This window comes from Symphalangus syndactylus, chromosome 8 (genome assembly GCF_028878055.3).
Source record: "Symphalangus syndactylus isolate Jambi chromosome 8, NHGRI_mSymSyn1-v2.1_pri, whole genome shotgun sequence".
NCBI lineage: Eukaryota > Metazoa > Chordata > Mammalia > Primates > Hylobatidae > Symphalangus > Symphalangus syndactylus.
Genome location: NC_072430.2, coordinates 59,653,036 through 59,676,342, shown reverse-complemented (window position 1 = coordinate 59,676,342; position 23,307 = coordinate 59,653,036). Strand labels below are relative to the sequence as shown.

The window sequence follows — 23,307 nt, the reverse complement described above, 5'->3', positions numbered from 1 at the left end:
GAAACCCTACAAGCCAGAAGAGGGTGGGGGCCAATATTCAATATTCTTAAAGAGAAGAACTTTCAACCCAGAATTTCATATCTAGCCAAACTAAGCTTCATAAGCAAAAGAGAAATAAAATCCTTTACAGACAAGCAAATGCTGAGAGATTTTGTCACCACCAGGCCTGCCTTACAAGAGCTCCTGAAGGAAGCACTAAACATGGAAAGGAACAACCGGTACCAGCCACTGGAAAAAAACACCAAATTGTAAACACTGTCGACACTATGAAGAAACTGTATCAACTAACAGGCAAAATGACCAGTTAACATCATATGACAGGATCAAATTCACACATAACAATATTAACCTTAAATGTAAATGGACTGAATGCCCCAATAAAAAGACACAGACTGGCAAATTGGATAAAGAGTCAAGACCCATCAGTGTGCTGTATTCAGGAGGCCCATTTCACTTGCAAATCACACATAGGCTCAAAAATAAGGGATGCAAGAATATTTAACAAGCAAATGGAAAGCAAAAAAAGCTGGGGTTGCAATCCTATTCTCTGAAAAAACCCAGATTTTAAACCAACAAAGATCAAAAAAGACAAAGAAGGGCATTACATAATGGTAAAGGGATCAATGCAACAAGAAGAGCTAAATATCCTAAATATATATGTGCCCAATACAGAAGCATCCAGATTCATAAAGCAAGTTCTTACAGACCTAAAAAGAGACTTAGACTCCCACACAATAATAGTGGAAGACTTTAACACCCCACTGTCAACATTAGACAGATCAACGAGACAAAATTAACAAGGATATCCAGGACTTGAACTCAGCTCTGGACCAAGCGGACCTAATTGACATCTACAGAACTCTCTACCCCAAATTAACAGAATATACATTCTTCTCAGCACCACATCGCACTTATTCTAAAATTGACCACATAATTGGAAGTAAAACACTCGTCAGCGAATGCAAAAGAATGGAAATCATAGCAGTCTCTCAGACCACAGTGCAACTCAAAACCGCACAACTACATGGAAACTGAACAACCTGCCATGAATGACTTCTGGGTAAATAACAAAATTAAGGCAGAAACAGAGATGTTCTTTGAAACCAATGAGAACAAGTTACAATGTACTAGAATCTCTGGGACACACATAAAGCTGTGTGTAGTAGGAAATTTATAGCACTAAATGCCCACAAGAGAAAGCAGGAAAGATCTAAATTGGACAGCCTAACATCACAATTAAAAGAACTAGAGAAGCATGAGTAAACAAATGCAAAAGCTAGCAGAAGACAAGAAATAACTAAGATTAGAGCAGAACTGAAGGAGATAGAGACACAAAAATTCCTTCAAAAAATCAATGAATCCAGGAGCTGGTTTTTTTGAAGTGATCAACAAAATTGATGGACCACTATCCAGACTAATAAAGAAGAAAAGAGAGGAGAATCAAACAGACACAATAAAAAATGATAAAGGGGATATCACTAGTGATCCCACAGAAATACAAACTAACATCAGAGAATACTATAAACACCTCTACACAAATAAACTAGAAAATCTAGAAGAAGTGGATAAATTCCTGGACACATACACCCTCTCAAGACTAAACCAGGAAGAAGTTGAATCCCTGAGTAGACCAATAACAAGTTCCGAAATTGAGGCAGTAATTAATAGCTTACCAACCAAAAAAAGTCCAGGACCAGGCGGATTCACAGCTGAATTCTACCAGAGGTACAAAGAGGAGCTGGTACCATTCCTTCTGAAACTATTCCAAACAATAGAAAAAGAGGGAATCCTCCCTAACTCATTTTATGAGGCCAGCATCATCCTGACAGCAAAACCTGGGGGAGACACAACAAAAAAGGAAAATTTCTGGCCAATATTCCTGATGAACACTGAGGTGAAAATCTTCAGTAAAATACTGGCAAACCAAATCCAGCAGCACATCAAAAAGTTTATCCACCATGTTCAAGTCAGCTTCATCCCTGGGATGCAAGATTGGTTCAACATACACAAATCAATAAACGTAATCCAGCATATAAACAGAACCAAGGACAAAACTACACGACTATCTCAATAGATGCAGAAAAGGCCTTTGACAAAATTCAACAACGCTTCATGCTAAAAACTCTCAATAAATTCGGTATTGATGGGACGTATCTCAAAATAATAAGAGCTATCTATGACAAACCCACAGCCAATATGATACTGAATGGGCAAAAACTGGAAGCATTCCCTTTGAAAACGGGCACAAGACAGGGATGCCCTCTCTCACCACTCCTATTCAACATAGTGCTGGAAGTTCTGGCCAGGGCTATTAGGCAGGAGAAGGAAATAAAGGATGTTCAATTAGGAAAAGAGGAAGTCAAATTGTCCCTATTTGCAGATGACATGATTGTATATCTAGAAAACCCCATCGTCTCAGCCCAAAATCTCCTTAAGCTGATAAGCAACTTCAGCAAAGTCTCAGGATACAAAATCAATGTACAAAAATCACAAGCATTCTTATACACCAATAACAGACAAACAGAGAGCCAAATCATGAGTGAACTCCCATTCACAATTGCTTCAAAGAGAATCAAATACCTAGGAATCCAACTTGCAAGGGACGTGAAGGACTTCTTCAAAGAGAACTACAAACCACTGCTCAATGAAATAAAAGAGGATACAAACAAATGGAAGAACATTCCATGCTCATGGGTTGGAAGAATCAATATCATGAAAATGGCCATACTGCCCAAGGTAATTTATAGATTCAATGCCATCCTCATCAAGCTACCAATGACTTTCTTCACAGAATTGGAAAAAACTAAAGTTCATATGGAACCAAAAAAGAGACCGCATCGCCAAGTCAATCCTAAGCCAAAAGAACAAAGCTGGAGGCATCATACTACCTGACTTCAAACTATACTACAAGGCTACAGTAACCAAAACAGCATGGTACTGGTACCAAAACGGAGATATAGATCAATGGAACAGAACAGAGCCCTCAGAAATAATGCTGCATATCTACAACTATCTGATCTTTGACAAACCTGACAAAAACAAGCAATGGGGAAAGATTCCCTATTTAATAAATGGTGCTGGGAAAACTGGCTCGCCATATGTAGAAAGCTGAAACTGGATCCCTTCCTTACACCTTATACAAAAATTAATTCAAAATGGATTAAAGACTTAAATGTTAGACCTAAAACCTAAAAACCCTAGAAGAAAACCTAGGCAATACCATTCAGGACATAGGCATGGGCAATGACTTCATGTCTAAAACACCAAAAGCAATGGCAACAAAAGCCAAAATTGACAAATGGGATCTAATTAAACTAAAGAGCTTCTGCACAACAAAAAAAAAAACTACCATCAGAGTGAACAGGCAACCTACAAAATGGGAGAAAATTTTCGCAACCTACTCATCTGACAAAGGGCTAATATCCAGAATCTACAACGAAATCAACCAAATTTACAAGAAAAAACAAACAACCCCATCAAAAAGTGGGCAAAGGACACGAACAGACACTTCTCAAAAGAAGACATTTATGCAGCCAAAAAACACTAGAAAAAATGCTCATCATCACTGGCCATCAGAGAAATGCAAATCAAAACCACAGTGAGATACCATCTCACACCAGTTAGAATGGCGATCATTAAAAAATCAGGAAACAGGTGCTGGAGAGGATGTGGAGAAATAGGAACACTTTTACACTGTTGGTGGGACTGTAAACTGGTTCAACCATTGTAGAAGACAGTGTGGCGATTCCTCAGGGATCTAGAACTAGAAATACCATTTGACCCAGCCATCTCATTACTGGGTATATACCCAAAGGACTATAAATCATGCTGCTTTATAATGACACATGCACACGTATGTTTATTGTGGCACTATTCACAATAGTGAAGACTTGGAACCAACCCAAATGTCCAACAACAATAGACTGGATTAAGAAAATGTGGCACATATACACCATGGAATACTATGAAGCCATAAAAAATGATGAGTTCATGTCCTTTGTAGGGACATGGATGAAACTGGAAAACATCATTCTCAGTAAACTATCGCAAGGACAAAAAACCAAACACCACATGTTCTCACTCATAGGTGGGAATTGAACAGTGAGAACACATGGATACAGGAAGGGGAACATCACACTCTGGGGACTGTTGTGGGGTGGGGGGAGGGAGGAGGGATAGCATCAGGAGATATGCCTAGTGCTAAACGACGAGTTAATGGGTGCAGCACACCAACACGGCACATGTGTACATATGTAACAAACCTGCACCTTGTGCACATGTTCCCTAAAACTTAAAGTATAATAATAATAAAATAAAATAAAGAACTATTAGAGCTGGATGGAACTTCAGAGATACTCTCATTCAAAATATCAAAAACATGAAGTATTCACTTGTGGATTGGGAAATGGAGGTACAATCAATCATATTCATACTAAATATGTTCTCAGGCAAGAACATCAAAGTGTGGCAGCACATGGTTTGGTTAACATAAAACTAATTTAGAGAAGAAATTCAAAATGGTAATGACTTATAGTAGAGTGGTATTTCTAAAGGGGTGTGTAGAGCTTTCCCTTCTGAAAAGTTTTTTTACAGAAAATCTGAGGTTTTATTTACTGTATGTGAGTTCCTGGTTAAAGGGAAGAGACAATGTGGCACTGTGGCCCTCAAATGCTCCTACTTCTTCTCTTTCCTGGTCTATAGTAACTCCAATAAATGAAATTCCCAAGTCCATCCAAGGGCAAAGCAACATATGATTTTGTATGTAAAGTTCACATTTTACATTTAAATAGTGTGTTTACTTTTTCAGCCTTGTCAACTATAAGTAATGGAGGACTTCAGATCCTGTAACTTGTTTTAAGATGGACATAACATAAAGTCCCATTATTTGGGATGCAAGTATTTTATATTTTGTGATCATCTGGACAAAGCCCAGATTGGCATTTATCTTCGTAGTCTCAAAAATGGGTTTGATAAATATATTTAGAGTAGAGAAACAAGATTGAGGAAGAATGCTTAACCTACCAGTCCCTGTTGCAAGCATTAATCTGTGTATCAAACACTAGTGGTTAATATGCTGTCTAGCAAAGACATTTATTCCTTGGACCAGGTCTAAACAAAACATTGTTAGCTAATTGCTTATGGAATTGTACTTACTTTAATTAATTCAACCGCATTTTTTTAAAAAAGCATTATTTAGCTAAAAATTCACATAGCTATGCTGGGCTTTTGGGCTGACTGGTTTTATTATTATTCATCATAAAAATCAGATGATTGCAGTGTCTTAGATGAACCCAAGAAATAATATACCAGAAACTATTTGACTACTCATTCTTGAATACAATATTCATAAAGCCACTTGCAGTAAAATTCCAACTTGTTCCCGCATTAAATAAAAATGTTATTGATTTATAAAACCTGATGTTTAAACAAGTGAATGATAGTGTTTTTAAAAAAGAGAAATTTAATTCCTTCCTTTTTAATGCCTTCAATGTTTTAGTCTTTAAGATTGAATGTTAGTCAATGTCTCTGAGTCAAAAGGACTGACAATTTCATCCCAATGTTGCTGTTTTCCCCTTTATTCTTTAGAATTGGGCTCAACCTCAGCTCAGTTGGAATGTCCATTAGGCTGATAAAGATCTCAATTCACCTATGTAGAAAAACATACATTTTATTCAATTCCTTTTGTATTCCTTTATTTCCTCAAATACTTGATTCTTATATAGAGTTCTTTCTTTATATCATTTCCTTGTCTACATGCATTTTTGGAGAACAGCAGCTAAATAAATTACTGAAATGTTAGCAAAGTCAAAGACACAAATCAGTGCACAAATCACATGAGAAGACTGTGATGTCATGGTATACATTGATTTTGATGAAGGATGATTTAGTTGTGCCATATAGTAACTTCAAGATTAAAACGTGTCCATAAATAGAAAAGAAACTGTTTTCTCATGGAATGGTCACAGAAATTATCACTATATAGGCATCAATTTATTCAAGATCAACACACATAGAAACCTCTTAAACACAGTAATAAGAGTTTGGGCTCCAAATAAACTACCTGATATGTAAATAAGTCAAATCAAAGCAACTTTAAAAAAATGTTCTCTTTTAGGGACTCTGAAAAATTTCCCTAAAGTAATTTTCATTTCAAAACTGCCAATTGTATAAGTAAAAATCATAATTAGGCAACAGGTCATTTCAGCTGTATCTCATGGATTTCCCCTGAGAATAAACAGTGACGATAACAGCACAAGAAGCATAAAAACAGCCACATGGAGAAGGGCAAGTGCCCAGGAAAACAGCGTTTACCATCGGATACAGGTGATTTTTGTTCAGAGACACGGTCGGATGCTAAGGGCACCACTCTTTCGGAACGTTCCTTCATCTTTTGAAATGATTTGTCTTGTTCTCAGTGCTTCCTCTGACTTTGAGTCTCCTGTTCTGTAGCACACACTCTGCTATGGCTAGTGTCTAGATGCTGTTCTGAAAATGTTGCTGAAAGATACAAGGACTGGTTTACTGTCTCCCTGGGAAACCATTTGCCCCACATTCAAACAATGTTTGACCTCCACTAAAAATTTTTTTTAAAAAATCAATTGTTAGGCACAGTGGGAAACTATGAAAAATGAAAGGAGAAATAAAGACTGTTTTCCACTTAAACTGCAGGAGAGTTGTTGGACTGAAGCATTGCCTTTCTAAAGAAATATATAAATGTAAATGTGAGTAAGGCACAGAATTTCCATGGTGCAACCAGAAGGAAGAACATACAATATCTTCCAGAAAAATATTGAGTTCAGTGCACAAATCACATGAGAAGACTGTGATGTCATGGTATACATTGATTTTGATGAAAGATGATTTAGTTGTGCCATATAGAAACTTCGAGATTAAAATGTGTCCATAAATAGAAAAGAAACTGTTTTCTCATGGAATGGTCACAGAAATTATCACTATATAGGCATCAATTTATTCAAGATCAACACACATAGATCTGTATAGTTGCTAGATACGTGGGCACATAAGACAGGAACCCAGGAAGCAGGCACGAGCTCAGTTGAATGAGAGATTACAACGGCATGACTGTAGATGAGAAGTGGGAATGGAGGATCTGCAGCTGGAGCTGCAGACATTTTGCTGAGACTGTTAGTGCTCTAGGCTGAGACTCACACCACCACCATTTCCTGCTACCAGTATTGCTGAACACATCTCTCTTCTTCAGGAACATGGCCGATGACAGCAGGTATGAAGATTTACAGTGTGAACTTGGTCATTATGGTCCTATAGTTGATGTGTATGTTCTGCTTGATTTCTACATTCGCTGTGCAAGAGGATTTGCTTATATTCAATTTGAGGATGTTTGTGATGCTGAAGATGCTTACATAATTTGGACAGAAAGTGGACTTGTGGATGGCAGATTAAAATATAGTTTGCCCAGGGGATCAGAAGACACTAAATCAGATGAAAGCCAAGGAAGGGAAGAATGTGTACAGTTCTTCATGCTATGATGATTATGACAGATACAGACATTCTAGAAGCCAAAGTTGTGAAAGAAGGGGATCAAGAAGGCGGTCTTCTGATTACAACTATAGAAGGTCGTATAGTCCTAGAAACAGACCGACTGGAAGATCACACATAGCAGAAGCCATTCCAAATACGATAGATTCAAACACTGAAATTAATCTTTTTCAAAATCTAAATCCAATTCAAGATCACGGTCCAAGTCCCAGCCCAAGAGAGAAATGAAGGCTGAATCACATTCTAGGTCTGCATCTCACACCAAAACTAGAGGCACCTCGAAAATAGATTCCAAAACCCGTTGTAAGTCTGGCTCAAGATATGAAAAGGAATTAGGGAAAAAAAAGAACCACCTAGATCCAGATCTCAGTCAAAATCCCAGTCTATGTCTAAGTCAAAATCTGTATCAAGGTCTTGGACTAGTCCTATGTTCAGTGGTCATTGATAGTATAAACCATGATCATTTTTAGGCATTTATCATTCACTTATTCATAGTTTGGTTTACCTAAATTATCAGGAATAGAGTGTTGCAATGATGATTAAAAAGACACTTGTTAGTTTTCCCTGTACCAGGCAATGATAATAATCAAAATGATATGCTGTTGAGAAGCCACTCTTAAGAGTCCGGTTTGTTTGGTGTTATGGGCAGCTACCAATTTGTGGTGTCTCTGTATATTTTTGTAAAGATTCTCATTTTTTATGCTTGAAGTATTTGATGAAAAGATGTGGTTGACCATAATTTGCAACATTCTGTTATTAAAAATAAGCTTTCATATTTGTATTTGGTAGAACCGTTAACCTAGAAACGTAGCTTGCTAATAAGAATGACACAAAAGTGAAGTTGTAGCTACAGTACAACACTGACTGCTCAGACACATTTAGGCTCAGGGCGGGCCTTTATGTCTTGTCAAGATGTCTAGGCCCATGATAATTATTTATGATGAAGTGTGGATTCATTCTTTTGTTAACCCCACTGTCTTAGGGAATTATGCCAACTGGGTTACATAGTATTTTCAGGGAGACTGAGTTTTTGACTGAAACATGGAGGCTTCACTGCTTTTTTCTGGATCCTATGAAGATTTGGAACATAGAAAACATCACAAAAACTCACCTTAAAAGGCAAAAATAATTTTAAAGGGAAAAGAATATTCTTATATAGTTATTATAAAGTTTAAGGAGCATTGCTGATCATAATATTGCTTAGTTTTCTTACAGCTGTTGGAAGCAAGTGTTGTGTGTGTGTGCATAGTGTAAAAGAACTGAAATTTTGATGCTTAACAGCACTTGGCCTGTGCATTTGTATCAAAATTTGCCTGCCTCGTTATGAGGGAGGTTTACTTTTCACACCTCAGTTTATTTAATATGAGGCAAGTTGAAAGACAACACTCATTCTAGTTGATTCTGTGGTACCATGACATTTCAAGTAATTTTGGAAAAAGGATTTGTCAGTTTTAAGCAAGAGTCAGATCTTCTGAGTTTGATTATCAGTGTTCTACCTGACTTGAAGAAGTAATATCTGTAACTATTTATAATTTCTAATATTTCTCTGAAAGATCGTTTTGGGGACAAAAGTGACTTGACATGTCCAATCTCATTTCTTTATAAAAAGCCAAAATTAAAAAAAGTCTAAGATTGCTTGCTTTCAGATATAAGTAAGAATTATCACAGAGAAACAATTCCTTTTAGAGGATTACTTTTTTCAATTTTGGTTTTAGTAATCTAGGCTTTGCCTACAAAGAACAAAACAATGGTTCTGAAATACTGTTTGTGGAACGTGTTTAAAGGATTGATTCTAGAACCTTTGTATATTTGATAGTATTTCTAACTTTCATTTCTTTACTGTTTGCAGTTAGTGTTGATGTTCTGCTATGCAATCAATCATTTATATGCATGTTTAATTTTTTTTTTTAGATTTTCCTGGATATATAGTTTAAAAAACAAAAAGTGTTTAAAACTGTGGCAGTAGTTTGCAGTTCTAGCAAAGAGGAAAGTTGTGGGGTTAAATTTTGTATTTTCTTTCTTATAGAAGTTTCTAAAATGGTATTTTTGAATGTCTGGATCAAAACAGGACCCAGCTTATTTTATGCTTGCTGTAAATTAAGCAAACATGCCATAATAAAAACAAAATGAAGGAAAAAAAAGAGTAGATGAGGAGTCACAGGGAGAGCTCACAGGAGGTAAAGAAAGACAGGCCTTCAAGGATCCCTGAAGAATACTAACTTCTTAAAAAATAGACTGTATTTCTTAGAGCAGTTTTAGGTTCACAGCAAAATTGAGAAGGTTCAGATATTTCACATATACTTCCTGCCCCCACACACGCATAGCCTCCCCCATTATCAACATCCCCACCACAGTGGCACATTGGTTATAATTGATGAACCTACATGGACACTGCATTATCACCCAAAGTCCATACTTCACGTTAGGGTTCACTCTTGGTGTCATACATTCTATGGGTTGTTTTTGTTTTATTGTGTTGTTTTTTTTTTTTTGACATGCCCAGGCTGGAGTGCAGTGGTGAGATCTTGGCTCACTGCAACCTCCAACTATGGGTTTTTGACAAATTTATAACGACATGTGTCCACCATTGGAGTATCATACAGAGTACTTTCACTTCCCTAAAAATCCTCTATGCTTTGCCTCCCTCCCTTCAATCTATGACAACCACTCATCTTTTCATTGTCTCAATAACTTTGCCTTTTCTAGAATGTCATATCGTTGGAATCATACAGTATATAGCCTTTTCAGATTGGCTTTTTTCACTTAGTAATGTGCATTTAAGTTTCCTCTATGTCATTTCATAATCTGATAGCTCATTTAACACTCAATAATATTCCAATGTCTGCATGTACCACAGTTTATTTATCCTTTCACCTACTAGAGGACATCTTGATTGCATCTAAGTCTGGGCAATTACGAAGAAAGCTTCTCTAAATATCCATGTGCAGGATTTTTTGCAGACATAAGTTTTCAGCTCCTTTGAATGAACACCAAGGAGTGAGATTACTGGATTGTACAGTAAGAGTATATTTAGCTTTGTAAGAAACTGTCAAATTATCTTCCAAAGGTGCTATACCATTTTCATTTCCACTACAATAATTAAGAATTCCTGTTGCTCCACATGCTCTCCAGCATTTGATGTTGTCAGTGTTCTGATTTTGGCCATTCTAATAGATATGCAGCGGTATCTCATTGCTGTAATTGGTATTTCCCTGATGACAGGTGATGTGAAAGAATACTAACTTTCAAAAAACTTTTTAATTTTGAAATAATTTTAGACTCACATAAAAGTTGCAAAACTTGTACAGAGACTTCCCATGTACCCTTCACCCAGCATTTTACCACACATATAGGTTTGTGTAACCACCACCATAGTAAGATATAGAACAGTTTTATCACCCCCAAACTCTCTCATGCTTACCCTTTTTAGTCTCCTTCCTCTATCCCAGCCCTTGGCAACTACCTATCTATTCTCCATCACTATATGTCATTTTGAAACTGTTATAGAAATTAAACTATACAGTATATAACATTTTGAGGATGGCTTTCTTCACTCAGCATAATGCCCTCAGATGTATACAAGTTGTGTGTATCAATTGTTGTTTCTTTTAATTGCAGAGCGGTATTCCATAGTATGAATCTACCATGGACAGAATGTTAACTTTAAGGGACTAAGAGCAGAAAAGGAGCCCACGTATGAGAATGAGAAAGATGGAGCCAGAAAAGGGGATGTAGGAGAGTTAGAATCCAGAAGTAGAGGAAGGTCGTGCTTCAAGCAGAATGATATGCTCAGCTGTGTTAAAGCTGTAAAATGAGATAGGGACCAAGAATTTAGCAGCAACAACCACAACCAGCAATGTGCTGAGCACCCACCATGTGCTAGGAATGTGCTAGGCTCTGGGATAAAATGGGAAGCAAAGCTAGACATGTTCTTTCATGGAGTCTAAAGAGGCAGGTGAAACTGATCACCTATCTCATTAATAAAATGTAAATTGTGATAAGTGCGGTTGAAGGCAAGGGAATAGTGCTATGAAGATATATAACAGAAGGATGTGGCCTTATCTAGAGTACATCCTCTCCTTCCTTCCTTTATTCTTTCATTCACCGTACCAAATTGGAGTGTCTACTATGTGCCAGCTCTGTGTTCGGTCATGTAAACACATGTGGGCAAGATTCTTATCTTCATGGTGCTTTAGAGTGTGGGAGTGACGTTTGAACTGAAAGATATGAATGACAAGAAGGAGTGAAGTGGGTGGAGTATGGCAGGTGGCAGCAGCACTATTCATTGGAAAAACAGAAAACTCCAGCGTGGCTGGAATGCAGTGAGTGAGCGAGGAATTCACAGGTGAGACAAACCTGTAAAGGCAGGCAGGGGCCAGGTACTGCCTCAGGTCATGGGATAAGATTTGGATTTTTTTTTTCCCCTAAGTATAATTCAAAGCTGTTGCATGGTTTTAAGCAAGAAAGTCTGCTGATTTTGTTTGTGGTTTAAAAAGATCACTGTGGTAACTGTGTGGAGAATGGACTAGGATGGAGGAGAGAGTTCAGATGAAAGGTGATAGTGGCTTCACCTAGAATAGTGAAGTGGAGATGAAGACAAGTAGCTAGGGCTGAAACAATTTTGGAGACAGACCTAACAAGCTTTGGTGATGGATTATCCAATCCAAGTCAGGAAAGGGATAGAGGCAGAAGATGAGGGATCAAAAGTGTTAAGAAAACCCCCTTGGCCGGTTTCCGCTCATGCCTGTAACCCCAGGAGGCTGAGGCAGGAGGATCACTTGAGGCCAGGAGTTCAAGACCAACCTGGGCATCATAGTGAAACTCTGTACCTACCAAAAAGAAATTAGTAAGGTGTGATGGCATGCACCTATAGTCCTAGCTACTTGGGAGGCTGAGGCAGGAGGATTGCTTGAGCTCAGAAGTTTAAGACTGCAGTGAGTTATGATCATGCCATTGCACTACAGCCTGGGTGACAAAGCAAGACTCTTTCTCAAAAAAAAAAAAAAATAACCCCCAAATATCTGGCTTTTGCAACTGGGTGGATATTGTTGTCCTTTACTGAACAATAGGAGACAAACAACTACAGGAGAGAAGAGTAGTCACTGAAGTGCGGAGAGGGGTCGGAGGGAGACTAAGCGGCTCACTTCAGATGTGTTAAGTTTGAGAAATACATGACATCCAAGTGGGGTTGTCAAAAAGGCCATTGGATTGTGCAGTCTGTTGCTCAGAAGATAACACTGGGCTAGAGAAATATAGGAATAGTCAGCTGAGAGATGTTTAATTGTCACAGGTTTGGGTGAGATCAGCTAACACACAGCACTACAGGAGGAACCAGCACTGAGCTCCAAGGCCACCAACATTTAGTTTTGAGGCTGAGATGAAGCCAGTAAAGGAGACAGATGCTCAATTAATAAGCATCTGCAAAACTAAAATTCAGAACGGCCTCAAGAATGGCAGCTTAATATGTCAAACTTGAAATGCCACAAGAAATTATTTTCCAGGAATTACAAATGTATTCTTGGAAGCTAATGAGCTGTTTTGATTTCTGAGAACAAATTTAAATAAGTTTGAGAAATTGCATCAAACAATTTATGCCAGTGTGTGTAATTACGCCAACACATATGGCACCTAAAAACCACTCACTACTTCAACAGCATGTGAAAATTTTAGCAAAGCAAGGGAAATGGAGCCTTAACTCATAACTTCCTGGCTACACCAGGTGAAGTAAAACAGCTTTTACTTCCATGTAGGGTCTTATTGTTGATTTGCTGGAGTAGGTTTTGTATGCTGTTAATAGGTGGCTTCAGGAAAATTATCCAGAGCTGCCACAGCAAACCAATGTTTGCTTCACAATCTCCAAATTAGACAATGGAGACATTAAGACAGCAGGAGAACCAGCAGGAGTTAGGCACAGTTTAATTCTCTGCAGAAATCCAACCAAGCTTAAAACACTGGGCACTGACTCCTGCAGGTGGAAATGGGAACTGCCCGATGGGAACTATTGTCAGTACATTGGATTTGCTTACTAAACACGTAGACCTTACTAACATGTTTTGAAAACTTATGTTCTACTCTTTATTGCAGAGGTTGTACTGAAAATACCATGCACGGTAGCTCTACTGCTTGTGGGGTTTATAACACATTTGCAGCACACTTGTAGACTGCTTTAACAGCCAATAAGGAATGCTCATATACCCCACTCCATGTTATTCTTCCATTAATTAGTGAGGCAGTTACTATTATCTTTACTTAACAGATGAGAAAAGCAAAGCTGAAAAAGCTTGATAAAAGCAATTTGTCATATGAACAACAGCTTTCCAAATAGATATTCTAATGATTGCTTTATTCCAGAATTATGTATTAAACACTTGCTATGGGTCAGGGATTGTGCTAAAATTTGGAAATATAAAAATAAGTTAGATAACGATTTCTGCTTGCAGTCTACTGATATTTTTGGTGGGTTTACCAGATAAAATCCCATGCTCTATGCCAGATAGACTTAGACTTAAAATTATTTGTTGTTCATTTGATTCAAATTTAACTGAGCATACTAGTTTTCTATTTGCAAAATCTGGCAACCTTATACATTATTAGAGACTTTTTAATGAACCACCTAGGCCAACAGAGCCCTCCTTGTTATTTTTACATTATAAAAAATGACTCCAAATGCTTTATTCTCCAGAAAAATTACATCTGCCAACAAAATGCAAGCCACAGACTAGTGTTTATTAACCACAGCAGAACCAGTTACAAGGTTCTAGTCAAGGAGAGCTTCATCCCTGAATGAGTCTTATGTAAAAGTGGTTTTTAGTTTATACAAAGAAGCTTTGGATACGTTATGTCATTGGACCTTAGAGCAATTGACCTTAATTCCAATTTATAGATGAGGAGACCAAGGCTTAGAGTGGCCAAGTGACTTTCTTGGGAGTGAAAAATAAATCCTGGGACTCTGAAACAAGTCAACAAACCCATCAACCTATAGAAAAAAGTGCCTCTTTTTCTATAGGATGCTGGATGCTGATGACAATAATAACAGCTGAAGTAGAATCTTACAATCGAACTCCTCTTCCTTCAGTTTTGCGTTGTGGAGAACAATGCAATCAGTGTCTTGTCCCTCAGATCCTAAAGTCAGAATGTGTCACCTAACCCCACCTGTAAAAGAGACCTCACTGGAGGAAGCTGTTGCTGTGCTGAAGCGCCCAGCTCCCTGGCCCTGTGGTGGCGAAGGGAAGTGCTTCTCCCTGCAGTCTTACACATTTTATAAAGAAACACATGCAAATGTCCAAATACATAAGATCTGATCCTCTCTGAGGAAGGTTTAGCTGGGACTGCTGTACTAGAAGCAGGCTCAATCTTCCAGGCTAATTGAAGGAGGTGCTAAAAGTTGCCTCTAAAAGGAATTACCACCATTAGACTGTACATTTTACATATTCTAAATTACTGTTTTAATATAATGTAATACAAACATTATTACAAACAATTCCTGAGGAGACTAGGGCATGAAGCTACCTGGTTTCATATGAGAACTGCAAATAAAAGCCTAAGCCCCTCAGCTGACTGAATGAACCCCTCTTGGCAAAAGGGACCCCAAAGAGACATTAAAAACTGAGTCTTGGCCATGATGGGATGGGAGGTCAGACACACTTCCTTACACCCCATCCCTTTTGCAGTTAGACACAACTGACCAGCATTAATGTTAAACTAGAGATCATAAGACTGATGGAATGCACTCTTTGTGATAATAACAAATTATAAACGAGACCTATGGTCATACCAGGCAGGAGTTAAGCCACCCTCTCCTACATAAGAATAAACTATGTCCTAACCGCCACAAGGTTTCTCTTTTTCTAACAGCTAAACAAGCCTTGGCCTCCAGGTAAGCAATATTGAAACAATTGCAGCTCATCCACTAGCAGACTCTGAACAACTTACACCCTTATTCCACAAGCAATAGCTACAGCTTTGATTGGATAGGACTGATTGCAGTAACTTTCTCCTGATAAGAGACCACTGACCACGGACTGGTTCTGGCTGGTTTACAGAGGCTGCACACTGAGTGTCTTTATGTCTCTGTGTCACCTTCTGGTGTATAGGGCCTAATTGTAATGCATTTAAAAGTCTCAGCCCCAGAGTGAACATGGGTTGTATGTAACATGCATGTTTGTTCAGCACACATGTGTTAGGGGCCCCTTCATGACTATTCATAGCTCTTCTTGTAAGCTAGCCAATCCATTCAGCATAAATCTCCTCTGTAACCCTTACTCCTTTGAAATGCCTGCTTTCAGCTTCAGCCAGAGGCCCACTTCCCAAACTGCAGGGTGAACCCTTTAAAGAAATAAAGTCTCCTTTCAAATTTATAATTGTGTGATTTTTCAGTCGACATGTGTTTTATGGAACCAAACTGGACTAAAACAGGAATTAGCCCTTTTGATACAAGGAAGGCTACTACAGGAAAGGCAGGTGGATGGAGGGAACAGATCTTACTCTTATGTGTCCCAAACCCCTTCCTCTGGATGACAACCATGATTTTCCCACAAGGACCACCTCTCTTCCACTCTAAATCTATATGGTTTAGGTCAGAGGTCCCCAACCCCCTGACAGAATGCAAGCCTAGAGTTGGGGTCATCTTTGCCACATACACGCAAAGTGGAGAGAGACCAAGTGTTCATTCTTTCAAGCCTTACCTGAAGTCAAACATCTCCTGGACTTTTCGGTGTCATAAACCCCAAAATTCTACCTTTTGTTTATTTCTGAGCCCAATTTGAGTTAGGAGTCTGTTACTTGTAAGTGAAGGCACTGGGACCATTTTAATGGCCCTAAGCAAAAGAGGGTGATGACCTTTGACCTAATCAGCTAATGCCAGTGTTTAGAAAACAATTTGAAAAATAACCTCATTAGCTAAGTTAGGTTAAGTCAATTACAGAGTCTAAGCTAACAAGAGATAAAGAGAGATCACAGAATTGGAAAAAATTACTTTAAAGTTCATATGGAACCAAAAAAGAGCCCGCATCGCCAAGTCAATCCTAAGCCAAAAGAACAAAGCTGGAGGCATCACGCTACCTGACTTCAAACTATACTACAAGGCTACCGTAACCAAAACAGCATGGTACTGGTACCAAAACAGAGATATAGATCAATGGAACAGAACAGAGTCCTCAGAAATGATGCCGCATATCTACAACTATCTGATCTTTGACAAACCTGACAAAAACAAGAAATGGGGAAAGGATTCCCTATTTAAGAAATGGTGCTGGGAAAACTGGCTAGCCATATGTAGAAAGCTGAAACTGGATCCCTTCCTTACACCTTATACAAAAATTAATTCAAGATGGATTAAAGACTTACATGTTAGACCTAAAACCATTAAAATCCTACAAGAAAACCTAGGCAATACCATTCAGGACATAGGCGTGGGCAAGGACTTCATGTCTAAAACACCAAAAGCAATGGCAACAAAAGCCAAAATTGACAAATGGGATCTAATTAAACTAAAGAGTTTCTGCATAGCAGAAGAAACTACCATCAGAGTGAACAGGCAACCTACAGAATGGGAGAAAATTTTTGCAACCTACTCATCATCCAGAATCTACAATGAACTCAAACAAATTTACAAGAAAAAAACAACCCCATCAAAAACTGGGCAAAGGACATGAACAGACACTTCTCAAAAGAAGACATTTATGCAGCCAAAAAACACAAGAAGAAATGCTCCTCATCACTGGCCATCAGAGAAATGCAAATCAAAACCACAGTGAGATACCATCTCACACCAGTTAGAATGGCCATCATCAAAAAGTCAGGAAACAACGGGTGCTGGAGAGGATGTGGAGAAATAGGAACACTTTTACACTGTTGGTGGGACTGTAAACTAGTTCAACCATTGTGGAAGTCAGTGTGGCGATTCCTCAGGGATCTAGAACTAGAAATACCATTTGACCCAGCCATCCCATTACTGGGTATATACCCAAAGGACTATAAATCACGCTGCTATAAAGACACATGCACACGTATGTTTATTGCGGCACTATTCACAATAGCAAAGAGTTGGAACCAACCCAAATGTCCAACAACGATAGACTGGATCAAGAAAATGTGGCACATATACACCATGGAATACCATGCAGCCATAAAAAATGATGAGTTCATGTCCTTTTTAGGGACATGGATGAAACTGGAAAATATCATTCTCCGTAAACTATCGCAAGGACAAAAAACCAAATACCGCATGTTCTCACTCATAGGTGGGAATTGAACAATGAGAACTCATGGACACAGGAAGGGGAACATCACATTCTGGGGACTGTTGTGGGGTGGGGGGAGGGGGGAGGGACAGCATTAGGAGATATACCTAATGCTAAATGACGAGTTAATGGGTGCAGCAAAACAACATGGCACATGGATACATATGTAACAAACCTGCACATTGTGCACATGTACCCTAAAACCTAAAGTATAATAATAAAAAATAAAAAAAAGAGATAAAGAGAGATGACCCCAAATTACTATACTGGCTGTTTCTTGCCCTAAATATATCCTGCCTCATTAATGACACAAGATATTCCTCTTCTCATTCTTCTTTTGTGAAACCATTTTCTCATCTTCTTATAACTATGTGTATAAATTAGAAACACAGAAGATTCATTGAGGAGTCCCCATTTTCCCCACCCCCTAATATAGTGTTTTCTGCTTGGGATCAGCTAAGGTCTATACAATTTTGTGTTGGTTCATTATTATGTTCAGTTTGGGTTTACCAAAACACAAGAGCCATGGGCTCTGTATTCAAATAAAGGTCATATTTATTTGTTTCATTAGTGCCAGATATAATTTTAAAATATCTCAGAGTGAAGCTCCCATAATTCCATATCATAATAATTCCAGGACATTATTGCTTTCTTGGTGAGGGGCCCAGTACTTTATTAGGTGATGTGGTAGAGGACAAGGTATTCACCCCACTTTATCCCATAAATGACAATTGTCTAAGTCTACTAGTCTACTAGTGCACAGGTCTACTAATCATGAGTCTACTAGTATATCTACCTACTACAATTTATGGAACAAAACTTCTGCCTTAGAAAGTTGGGTCTTACTGATGTTTGGAGTAATAAAGGGAAAACATGGGCTGATCTGTTCAGGATAACCATAAGAAACTCTTTTTAGCTCATGGTGCCCATCAACATCATGGTCATGTGTGGCCATTATCTCAATTTTAGCTTCAAGAAACAAACTTTTCTTCAAAGCCAACAAAGACCTCCCCCTTTCTCTATATTAAAAATTTCTCCTCTCCTCTCAATACAATATCTTCCTTTGAATATCACAACTTATATCCCATAATAAATGACCTGGTCCTTAATCTAGAAAGGCAGGCATGAGAGGGAAGAGAGGGTTAAAGTTTCTCTCCAGTGGTCTCTGCTGGTTTCCTTATTTTCTGTAATGTGCTGTAAATGTTCCAGGAGCATCTGTGTGTTCCAACGTCTTGACTTTACGGTGTTTCCGACATACTGGCAACCAAAATTCTGTAAATCCCCACTGAATAGAAGAAAGATAAAGAATCCATTTCTGTCCATCTAATTCCTAATCACAAAAAGTACTGACAAAAAAGAGATACAGAATTCCTCTAGACTTTAGAAAGGAAAAAGAAAATGTATAAAAACTTCAAGCCAAGAGAACACATGGGGCTTGAACCAATTGCAGACTTAGAGCTGTTTTCTACCTCTTAAATTGTGACTCAGAGTAACTCCCCTGTTTTATTTTGGTACAAGTCTCCTACACTGAACAAATTCCAGCAACACCTTTTTACATGTGCCGAATAGTACTTCAAGAGCATTGGAAAGGATATTGTATTTGTTCCTTATTCAATGAGGCATTATCTCCATTTTATGAATGAAAACATTGAGACTCAGAGAAGTTAAGTAAAATAACTGAGGTTACACAGCAAGTATAGTCACACAGAGCCCTGATATATCATTTTCGATAACGTATTTCCATAAGTTTGGTTTATATAGATTATCTCTGTCAAAACACTTAGAAAAGATAATCAATTTTTATGTTCAGTCCTTAAAGAAAGCCACTTGAGATGAGAAAAGAATTAGCTTAAATTTTACAAACAATATTAACATAAAAATAGAACTCATATAGATCTGATTGAAGGCAATTGATATAGCATGAACTTTATAAAATGATAGAAAATATAAATTATATGAACTATAAATTAATTGGTAAGTAGTGGCTGACTGCACACCAATATAATGGTTTTCTGGTCTTTTTAACAATTCATTTTTCTTGCTAGAAAGCATTACCACATGAAAGTGAAAATCAATATAATGTTATAAAGAAACAGTTTTCTATAAACAAACACTAACTAGCCTTAGAGAGAAAGCAAAGATAATCATTTATAAAATGTAAGCCTTTTTCTATTCAATATCAGAAGCACCTACTGCATCCTAATTATTTACTCAGAGGAAAGATGATCATAAACATGCTAACTTTAAAATAGTGTATTTTTTAAATGAGCCCATGACAAACAACATTGTCTCTCAGTTTCACTGAAAATCTTACCAAAGCCAACTGAGACAGCCCCAGAATAAGATGCCAGAGACTGGGATTGCCAGGTGAACCTCATTCCTCTGGGCCTCAGTTTCCTCATCTTTAAGATGAGAGAGTTAGACTGGATGACCCTAGTCAGCAAAACCCAATAAAACAGAAACACCCCCAAAAATAAGAGAGGAAATCAAGGTACACTTTCTAGCTGAAAATTTGAAATTAGCTTGCTAAAGTCATGACCTATTTTAAGAAAACTCAAGACTTAAACCTCCAAAACCACAAAATGGATAAACTGGGAAGTGATTCTATTAGAAAATGATTTATGCTGTAATGCTTTTAAATGTCAATGTTTCATAGTACCACTAAAACATGATTTAATTTAGAGTAAAAGGAAACAAAATTTATAAAAGTTTTAACACTACAGCTATTACATAGAACAGCTATTACACTGCAGCTATTACCTAGAATACTTTGTATTAATAGGCAATAATTTACCCTTGCACAGACATATTTATGAAGATAAGCAACACTCACCTGTCTAGATTCACTGATGAATAGCAAAGTCTTAAGAGAGGTGGGTATAAGTAACTTCTAGGCTTACAAGTCTGTTTTCCTAAAAGCCGTTATTTGGGAATTATTAAAGATTGAGTTACTTGGATGTACTATTGGGGATTGCACAATCAACTCTAATCTATAAACACAAATATCCATTGCATTAACACAAATACGTGCTCTTATTTCTAGAATGTCTGCAAATCTGGTTTGCTTGACCCTAGAGATTCATTAGAGTTTAATTGCCTTATTTTATTACTTTGTCCCACAGTTGCCCATTAATAAATAACATAGCAATAAGGCCACGTGCTAAGGTGAGATGGGGAGGTGATTTTTAACCTTATCTAGACAAACTCCTAATTAACAGTGGTTGCAATCACCATTTCTTTCTACATTTAACTCTTTCCATTGTTGGTGAAGGTGTTTACATTGAAGACCGAGAGCTAGTGGAAAAAAATAAACACTCCTCTTTCAGGACTGATTTTATATAAACAACAAATTAACTTGTGCTTAGGTGATCATTTTGCTTTTCCACAAGATTATAGTTATTGGAATATAAAAGATTATCCTAGTAATGGCAAATACCATATTTTATAAGATATAGATTTTTTCAAAGTCTAACAACCTTCAAAATAAAAATTTGTTTTAGAGGTAACGGTGTCTTACAATCACTGTTAGCCATGTGGCCGTTGTCTTGGAATGCGTGAACTTCACTGTAATTCCTGGTGGCATTACTGGACAACTTCAATCCCTTGATGTTTCAGTCCATAAGCCCTTTATAAGGACTATCTGAGGAAGAAACAGGAATCCTGGCCTTGTCTGAAAAGCTTCCACTGATATTGAAAAATATTCTTCGCATGACCAAACTTCGGTTAGGCTCCTGAACCTTTTCCTAGACCCATCTGTGTTCTTCCTTATAAAATCCAGTTTTAGAAAGAACCCTGCTAAGTCACTTTAATCAGAATCCTCATCCTTCACACCTGATCACCCTCAATATGTAATTGGGTTCTTCATCCTCTACCATCCCCCAGGCAATGTCTGATCACCCCGGCCTGTCCTCAGCAAGAATCCTGTTAGGTCAGTTAGCCAGAATCCCCGCTACCCTGATCTTTCCTTTTATTAATTTTCCATCCACAGACTGTCTGTCTGTTCCTCGACTTAAAATTTCTACTTGCCCGTGCTTTATTCAGAATTGAGCTGTTTCATGTGGAAGTCTCTTCCCTTATTGCTATGGTTCCCAAATGTCTTTTTAGTGTTTTCACTATTGTCTAGCTCTGATTTTACTATGACAATAACTTCTGGCAAGATTTTTTTAAATGCCAGCATCAGATATTATACCTCAGGTGTCAAAAACTTGGAAAAAATTCTGAAGGCAATCACGGAGCATTATTTGAAGAAATGATACATCATCATCATTCTTGATGGCACAGAGGATGTTATAGCATGGAAAATATGGACCTCAAAAATGGAATTGATGAGTAATTTGTATGATTTGGGCATTTGACTGTTCATGAATTAACAACAGAGACAGTTAATCTAAAAATAATTTTTAAAAACCAAGAGAGATAGCTGCTAACACTTTATATTTAAAGAAGCCTAAAAGAGCAATTTCAAATAAACACAAAATAAAAATTCAAAACAATATGAAAATAATATGTCATAGTTTATTGCCATTTTTTTCTTAGAGCTACATAACACATTTATGTGCCTTAAAATCTGAGATCCAATGACATGCAGTGGGTTTCAGTTTAGATGCCACACGCAGTGAATTACTAGTGGCTGTTTCAAGAAAAAGCTTGAGAGGCTTCTCTGCAAAACTATATTCCTCTCCCCTTTTCTTCATTTTTCAATTAAAACTATAAATATGGACGCTTTATGGACCTTTCTTAAAAAGGAAAAAGGAAACTGAGCTTTTAAGAAGTGTGTACAAAGCATATTTGTTTCTTTCTGAAAAATAAAATCTAAACTTTATGCAAGCTCTTTAGCAACACCCTGCGTGATCTGATCTTTGTAGAATCACTTTCCCTCACGTTAGCTGTCAGATAAAATTCAGGTAATATATTGCATAGACTTATACTACAAATGATTTATTGCTTATTGAAACTCAAATTTAACTGTGTGCACTGTATTTCTATTTACTAAATCTGGCATCCCTACCACTCACTCACTCTGCTCCAGTTACCCTGGTCTCATCTCTGTCCTTCCTTCCTGTCTGCACACTTGCTGTTCACTTCTTTGTCTGCCTACCTATTTCTCATCATCTTTCAAGTGGCACTTACGATCACTCCTTAGAGACACCTTCCTGATTCCTTAACCTAAATCAGCTCCTCTGTTGAAACTTATCACACCTTTTCCTTTCCTTCACATCATAGCTTGTGTCCCAATTTATAATTACTCCCTTTATTTGTGTGCTAATGTGCTTCACTTTTGTATTAGTTTCCTCTTGCTGCTGTAACAAATTACCAAAACATAATGGCTTAAAACAACACAGATTTATTATATTGCAGTTTTGGTGGTAGAAGTGTAAAATTGATTGGCAGGGCTACATTCCTTCTGGAGGTTCCAGGGGAGAACGCTTTGCCTTTTCCAGCTTCTAGAAGCTGCCTGCCTTCTTTGGTTCATGATCCCCATATTGCCCCTGCTTTTGTCTTCACATCTCCATCTCTGACTCTGACCCTCCTGCCTCCTTCTTATAAA

The 23,307-nt window shown here is 37.7% G+C and overlaps 1 protein-coding gene and 1 pseudogene across 3 annotated transcripts in view; one reads left to right on the top strand and one right to left on the bottom strand.

Annotated features, from left to right (window-relative positions):
• Window positions 1–23,307, bottom strand: part of SLC35F4 (solute carrier family 35 member F4) — a 308,259-nt gene that overhangs the window by 58,463 nt on the left and 226,489 nt on the right. The window lies entirely within an intron of this gene.
• LOC129487316 (serine/arginine-rich splicing factor 10-like) lies at window positions 6,276–7,963 on the top strand (annotated as a pseudogene).